The 8,779-nt window shown below is 37.5% G+C and overlaps 1 pseudogene; it reads left to right on the forward strand.

Moving 5' to 3' along the window:
- The first annotated feature begins 907 nt into the window (after nucleotides 1-907).
- On the forward strand, nucleotides 908-6,296 carry LOC101057797 (interferon-stimulated 20 kDa exonuclease-like 2; annotated as a pseudogene).
- Nucleotides 6,297-8,779: the final 2,483 nt, after the last annotated feature.

An 8,779-nucleotide genomic window follows, 5' to 3' on the forward strand; every position in this document is an offset into this window, starting at 1 on the left:
ATTTGGCTTTACTTCTGGGTTCACTTTTCTGTTCCATTGGTCTGTGTGTCTACTTTTATACCAGTACCATGCTGTTTTGGTTACTATAGGCTAACATATCCCAGAAGACTTAAATATTATAGCAATATGGGAATAGAGGAGTAAGAGTTTCCTTATAAGAGCAGGTGTGAGTGTGGGATGCTGCATTTGCTTTCTATGGATGCTATAACAAAATATTATAAATGTGGTAGCTTTGAACAATAAAAATTAATTACTTTTAAGTTCAGAAGACCAGAAATCTAAAACCAAGGCATTAGCAAGGTCAATTCCTTCTGAGGGCTCTGAAGGAAAAGTTGTCCTAGGCCTCTCTCCCAGCTTCTGGTGGTTGCCAGCAATCTTTGACATTCCTTTGCTTGTAGACACACCACTCCAATCCCTATCTCAATCTTTCCTTCACCTTCTTCTGTGTCTCTGTGTCCTCCCTTCTTCTTCCAAGGACACCAGAGGTTTTACAAGATCACCCTAAATCCAGGATGGGTTCAACTCAAGATCCTTAACTGATGACATCTGCAAAAACCCTATGTCCAAGTAATGTCACATTCTGAACTTCCATGTGCACATGAATTTTGGGAGGAACCTATTCAACCCACTCCAGATGCTCTTCTTGTTCTATGACTTACAAACACAGTGCTTCTCAAGGCTCCAAATGGCCTCAAGATGGGTGTCTCTGGGTCTACAATGGTCAGAAGACACTTTCTACTATAAAGTTAAGAGAGACTCTGCAGACATTTCTCCCCTTTTCTCCTGCATCATGGTTTTTGAAGTACTTCTTGGAAAGAAAATTGGCTGCACTAATATAGCTCTTAAAATAATTTATCTTTATCAATAAAACCTCAGGAAAATTAAACCATAAAGATATATTTCCAAAATGCACTATCGGTTTGAACGAAGTCCACAAAGGCTCCAAATCAAGAATGAAGCCTGGGGTGTGTGCCCTCTCCCTTCAGGAGGCTTTTCAACTCTTGGTAAAAGGATTCCAGATACAAATGGACTGCTGGCCTAGATTTGGATGTGGAAGAATGTAAATAGCTGTTGGCTTATTACAGTAGAAATCTCAAACGCTTATTGTTGCTTTCAGTCAGGTGGATTTTTTTTATGTGGCTCAGTTTTCTATAGTTGGTGATAGGAGAAATACCTTTTGTTTAGCCTAGCACAGTAAGTCGAGCTGCAGTCTCTCATCAGAATAGGGAGTGAAAAGATGGAACCCCAGGTGGTACAGACCTGAAGGTCCTTTCCTAATACAAAACTTAGGGCTTTACTGTTACAAAATATCAGAAAAGGCTAAGTGTTGACTTAAAAAAAAACAGTAAGGTCAAATCTACAGTGCTTTCCTGGGCAACATTCCTCAGTGCACCATTATTCCCTGTGTTCCTTGTAGCAAGGTGGACAGGTTCACTTATAAAGCATTTCAAGAGAATGAAATAGTAAATTATATTACGATTCCCAGAATTACAATTAGAAATTTGATAGGACTCTGTAGACTTTCTTCCCATATAATTCTATGGCTAGGCAACACAAGGAAATTTGGAGAAGATTCCTATAAAACAGATATTAAGAAAGGAAATGTTACTTTTTTGCTACCATCTTTTGTGTGAGGGATCGTTTTATTAATATTAGTTAGATTAAAAAGTATATTTGCTATAAAAGATCCAAGGCTTTGAAGTCCCTTGGTTTACCACTGTCTCTCCTTTACCAATATCCCCAAAACTAATCTTTTTTTTAACAATTACTAACCACTTTTATTTCTGAAATGCAGAAAATAGTTTCACCTCCAAATCAATGCACAGTGCTTTGCACATACCAGATAATCTACAAAAACTGGTTGACATAAATGAGACAGAAATAGAAACCAAGCTTCAGAAACTCACTGAATGAAACTGACAAAAAGAAGTAACATCATTTATTTATTCAAGAATAGAGGAGTTCTAGTTTTTGATGCAGGAATAACCCCTTTTCTTCTGAAACTCTGCTTGCCATCCAGGTGCATTCCTCGGAGTGAGAAAGGCAGAATTATTCATACTGTGGAATTTTATAAATTACAGCCCAGAAAAAAAAAAAAAACCAACCCTGATCCATTTCACTTCAAAGCCATACACTCTCAAGCTCCCTCATACATGTTAAATTTCTGAGTGTTGGGATATGTCATTCTTTGGCCTTCACAGGAAATTTGAGCAACCATACTGAACAATCAATATAAATCCTTTTTCGTTTCACAACATCCAAGCAATATTTTCCAACTTTGTTTTGAGTCACTCAAAGCAAGGTTTTTACAGTTTCTTTGATATGTACTTCTACTTAAAAACTTTTGCATTTATGCCTCAAAATCTAATTCCCTTCTGAAATACATTTCTAAAACTATGTTCTAATAATACCAATTATAAGAAAAAGCATGCAGAGATACATGCAGACTTGAGAAATCGATGGCATTTGGAAGATAACTGGAACCATTCTTGTTGGAAGTGACTAGAGGAGTGTTGAATATATAAATTTAATCATTGATTCTAAATTAGTAATGACTGCAGGCCTCATTTTAAAAGACCTATATGCCAACATGTACTGAAGAATAGTGGAAAGGGCAATTTTTTAAAAAAAGAGTCAACCAGCTGTGTAATTGTGTTGATACATGAATGCCTCTTCTTTGTAAATTTTTGAAACTTTTTCCTGGAATATTATCAAAGCTAATATAATAACTATATACCCACCACCCAGAATTAATATCAACATTCTATCATGTTTGATTCAGATTTTCATTTTTGTGAAAGATCTAAAATCTACAGATAAAATTTCACACTTCTCTGAACCCCTCCCCAATCTAATACCTTTCTATCTCCAGCATTAATCGCTGTCCTATATTAGCTGAGTATGCAATATATATTTTAAGGTATTTGTAATCAATGTATATTTAAAGATAATAAATAAGTGCGTACATACAGAATTATAGAGATTTTTCAGTTTACAGAAATGTTATTAAACTCTATGCAACTTTCTACAATTTGCTTTTTGTTTTTACTTTAACTTAAATGTTTTGAAATCTATCCATATATATTCAATATATTCCATTCAATTTAACCGATATATTATATCCTGAATAAATAACTGGTTTATCAATTTTTCTCCACGTAAGCATTTGAGCTTTTTTCTCTCTCTCTTACAAATAATACTATCATTTGCACAATTACATACCCTAGAATTCTCCAAGACATATATCCACAACTGGAATTGTCAGAACATGGTGTACAAGGGGTCTTCAAAAAGTTCATGAAAAATGCGTACTATGAAAAATCTATGCATAGGTTTCAAATTTTTTGCACCAAAATAAACTCATATTAACTTGTTATAATATGTCTAAACAGCATCTAATTTGCGGCACTAGGAAGGATAAGATACCGGTTTGAAAAGAGCCCCTAGCAGAGCAACATGAATTCTGCTAAAATTGAAGTAAGAACACACGTCAAACTTATGATAAAGCATGGGTAGAAGAATGGTGACATCATTAGCTGGATGTGGTGGCACTTGCCTGTAGTCCCAGCTGTTGGGGAGGCTGAGGCAGGAGAATCTCTTGAACCCGGGAGGCGGAGGTTGCAGTGAGCCAAGATCACGCCACTGCACTCCAGCCTGGGCAATAGAGCCAGACTCTGTCTAAAAAAAAGAAAAAAGAAAAGAATGGTGAAATACTGATGCTTTAGAAAATGTTTCTGGGAATAATGCCCCAAAGAAATCAGCAGTTTACAAATAAATAGCTCATTTTAAGAGACACGACAATGTTGAAGCTCAGAGCGGCAGACCATCCACGTCAATTTGCAAGGAAAAATGTATCTTCCTTGTGCCCTAATTGAAGAAGGCCAACATTTAAGAGCAGAAACAGTAGTCAACATCATGGACATTCCAGCTGGTTCAGTGTGCACAATTTTAATTGAAAAATTAAAGTTGAACAAAAATTAAAGTTGCCAGAAATATTGCATCCATTTCAGCTGCAGACAAGAGCACAGATTTAGACAGAAATTTTAAACAAGTGGGATCAAGATCCTGAAGTATTATTTTTTTGAAGAATTATAACAGAAGATGAAATATGGCTTTACCACTACACACCTGAAGACAAAGCATGATCTAAGCAAGCAATGGCTACCAAGAGATGGAATTGGCCCAGTCAAGAGCAAATGTCACGGCAACAGGTTTTTGGGATACTCAGGGAATTTTGCTTGTTGATTTTCTGGAGGGCCAAAGAACAATAAAATCTTATTATGAGAGTGTTTTTGAGAAGTTAGCCAAAACTTTAGCAGAAAAAAATCCTGGGAGAGCTTCACCAGAGAGTCCTCCTCCACCACAACAATGCTTCTGCCAATTCCTCATCAAACAAGGACAATTTTGCAAGAGTTTTGATGGGAAATCGCTAGGCATTAACCTTACAGTTCTGACTTGGCTCCTTCTGACCTTGTTTTTTGCATGTTTCCAAATCTTAAAAAATATTTGAAAGGTACTTAATTTCTTCAGTTATTAATGTATTTTAAGATGCAGAAAAGGCCTTCGATAAAATTCAACATCCCCTCATGTTAAAAACTCTCAATAAACTAGGTATTGAAGGAACATACCTCAAAATAAGAGCCATGTATGACAAACCCACAGCCAATATCATACTGGATGGGGAAAATCTGAAAGGACCCCCCTTGAAAACCAGCACAAGATAAGGATGCCCTCTCTCACCACTCCTATTTAACATAGTGTTGGAAGTTCTGGCCAGGGCAATCAGTCAAGACAAATAAGTAAAGGGTATTCAAACAGGAAGAGAGGAAGTGAAATTATCTTTGTTTGCAGATGACATGATCCTAAATCTAGAAAACCCTCCCGTCTCAGCCCAAAAGCTTCTTAAGCTGATAAGCAACTTCAGCAAAGTCTCAGGATACAAAATCAATGTGCAGAAATCACTAGCATTCGTATGCACCAACAACAGGCAAGCAGAAAGCCAAATCATGAATGAACTCCCATTCACAGCTGCTACAAAAATAATAAAATATCTGTCAGCACTGCATCGATTTCTGCATCTGGCTCTGGACACTTCCAGTCTTAGCTGGGCCCTTTTGGGAGGGCGTACTACAGACCTTCACATGTTGAACAGTAGGATTCAGCGGGGAATGAGTCCCACATCCTCCTTTCATCCATCCTTTCCCAAATCCTCTTCCACCTCCCACTGTTCTTAGGTCTACTTTACTGCCCACTGGATTTGGTGGACTCTCCTCCCAAAAAAACATTAGAAGGAGATGCCTAGCACTGAAATTTTGTCAAGAAGTGGAGGCTCCTGGAAAGGAGGGACTTTCTGAGTAAAAAGAAACAGCCCCCTTGCAAGTCACCTAAGTTGCACTCTGAACCTCCAGAAAAGGGGGAAACTCCTAGGGTGGATGGCACTTGGAAGACCCCTCCCTTCCTAAAAAAGAAGAAGACCACTGCCTCCAGCAATGGGTCAGGACAGTCCCTGGACAAGAAAGCTGCAGTGTTTTGACTGATTCCTGCCTGTTTGAAGAAGGCCGATTCTGTTGCTGCTAAATTAGATTTGTTGGGGGAGATCTGGAGTGCCCTTCCAAAGATTAATAGCCACCCAACCCACTCCCAGAAGAAGGGCTCCCAGAAGAAATCCTCTAAGAAGAACCATCCTCAGAAGAATGCACCACAGAACTCCACCCAAGCTCATTCTGAGAATAAATGCTCCAGAGCATCCCAGAAGTTGCCAAGGAAGATGATGGTGGCAATTGACTCTGAGATGGTGGGCACAGGACCCAAGGGGCATGTTAGTTTCTTGGCTCAATGTAGCATTGTCAACTACAACAGAGATGTGCTTTATGATGAGTACATCCTTCCCCCCTGCCACACTGTGGACTACTGGACCAGATGGAGTGGTATCCAGAAGCAGCACATGGTGAATGCCACACCCTTCAAGATTGCTCGAGGCCAGATCTTGAAGATACTCACAGGGAAGATAGTGGTGGGGCATGCCATCCACAACGACCTCAAAGCCCTTCAGTACTTTCACCCCAAGTCCCTCACCCGTGACACCACCCATATCCCCACCTCCTCAACTGGAATGATCCCATATCCCCCCACATGGCCACCCAGAGAATGCCACCATGTCTCTGAAGCATCTCTCCAAAAAGCTGCTAAACTGGGATATCCAGGTTAGGAAGAGCAGATATTCCTCTGTGGAAAATGCCCAGGCCACCAGGGAGCTGTACAAGTTGGTTGAAGTCCAGAATCCCCCTAAAGACTAGCAGCAGTGGGGACGCTGGTGATGTGGGGAGGCAGAGGCAGTGCCCAGGAGAAACAGGGCAGCAGACCAATGGACAGCTCCATCAACTCCACATCTTTGGAAGCTAGAATTGTGGGGGGAGAGAAGCTCTACCCCAGGCTTAATATCCACTGAAATTTCACCTCTGGAGTTGTGTCCTGTGTCTGGTTAAGTGTCCCATGGAAACAGGAAGGCTTCACATGAGAACACAGCCCTACACCATTTACTTCTAAATGGTGCTAGCCACAGGTGCCCCAGGGTGCTCTGTGCCAGTCAAGATTTTTAACTTTCAAGGGGCAGGGCATGCTAGGAAATGTAGTTTCCCAAATTGCCTTATCATTTGGGTGGACATATGTCTCTTTTTATGCCTTTTGGTCTTGAATAATTAACAGCTAAAGTAATTGCAACAAAAAGAAAATTTACAAATGGGATCGAATTAAACTAAAGAGCTTCTGCACAGCAAAATAAACTATCATCAGAGTGAACAGACAACCTCCAGAATGGGAGAGAATTTTTGCAATCTATCCATCTGACAAAGGTCTAATATCCAGAGTCTACAAGGAACTTAAGCAAATTAACAGGAAAAAAAAAAACATTAAAAAGTGGTCAAAGGATATGAACAGACACTTCTCAAAAGAAGACATTCATGTGGCCAACAAACATCAGAAAAAGCTGAACATCACTGATCATTAGAGAAATGCAAACCAAAACCACAGTGAGATACCATCTCACACAAGTCAGAATGGCGATTATTAAAAAGTCAAGAAACAACAGATGCTGGTAAGGATGCAGAGAAAAAGGAAATGCTTTTACATTGTTGGTGGGAATGTAAATCAGTTCAACCATTTTGGAAGATGGTATGGCAATTCCTTAAAGATCTACAAACAGAAATATCATTTGACCCAACAATCCCATTACTGTGTATATACTCAAAGGAATATAAATCATTCTATTATAAAGATACATGCACATCTATGTTCATTGCAGCACTATTCACAATAGCAAAGACATTTTATCAACCCGAATGCCCATCAATGATAGGCTGGGTAAAGAAAATGCGGTACTTATACATCATGGAATACTATGCAGCCATAAAAAGGAATGAGATCATGTCCTTTGCAGAAACATGGATGGAGCTGGAAGCCATTATCTTCAGCAAACTAACACAGGGTTCATTTTTCTATTGAGCTCTTTAAGATTTGCAACATACAGTAATATTTTTGTGTCTAGTGATTATTGATCTGCGTTGTATATTGCAAATGTCTTCCATAGTTCATCTTTTAACTTAATGTCTTTTTTTTTAGCAGAAGGTTTTAAACTTTATAAAACATCAAAGTTTGTCTTTCTTTATAACTTCTTGCTCTGTCTGACTTAAGAAATCCTTTCCACCCTGTGGCCATACATATACCAAATATATTTTATTCTAACATTTTGAATGTTTAAGACTCTAATGCATATCTAGGACTTTTTAAAATTGTATGAATGTATCCATTTACATAAATTGAATTTCACAAATGACATTAAATTTATTTGTAAATCTTATAAATTAAATATTACCTATTAATGTAGTTTACATGAAATAATACATTTTTGAACATTTGGAATTTTAATGTATATTACAGTATTTGATGTATATTTAGAACACATATATTTTATACAATTTTTTCTTTCTTTATAAGTTCTGAAGGTGTCTGGTTTAAGAGATCCTTCCCTATCCTGTGGTTATGATATTTTACTATGTTTTATTCTAATTTTTGTGTTATTTTATTTTTTGTTATGGAAAATCAAATAGATTGAACTCGGTGTTTGAAATGGGCTATGGTCCCATGCAGGCTTAGGTCTAGCTAAGTGCTCTCTAGCTGCTCTATTTATTCTCAGACAAATGTATTTATGTAGATTTATTAGCAGACTGGCTCTGGCACAATATTAGGGCAGAAATACTTATCATGCTGCTAGATTTAATAGGAATGCTTCTGAAGTTTCTTCCATTAAATACCACACCATAGTTTCCTGAACATCTCCTTCTAGTCCTAATTTGCAAAAGATTTTATCATAAATACATGCTGAATTGTATTGATTGTTGCTTATTCTACAACTGTAGGAATTGATTATGCTTTTCTTTATTCTGTAAATGTGGTGGATTAGATTCATAAATTTTTGTGAATGTCAGCCAGCCTTCTATTCCTAGGATAAGTCCCATTTTACTTCTTATTTATTCATTTATTTTAAATGTCTACATTTTGCTATTTATGATTTTTTACATGTACATTCATACATAAAATTAGACTATCTTATTTTCATGTATTATAATAAATTATGTCACTAAGTTTATACTAAGCTAATAAAATAAGCTATATCTCTCTCATATTTTTCCCTTTTCTAAAACAGGAAATATCTACTTAGTAAAATTTCAGCAAAATTCACTTATAAAACATTCTGAACCAGGACTCTTTTTTTTATGGGGGA

This window comes from Pan troglodytes, chromosome 5 (assembly GCF_028858775.2).
Source record: "Pan troglodytes isolate AG18354 chromosome 5, NHGRI_mPanTro3-v2.0_pri, whole genome shotgun sequence".
In the NCBI taxonomy this organism is placed as follows: Eukaryota; Metazoa; Chordata; class Mammalia; order Primates; family Hominidae; genus Pan; species Pan troglodytes.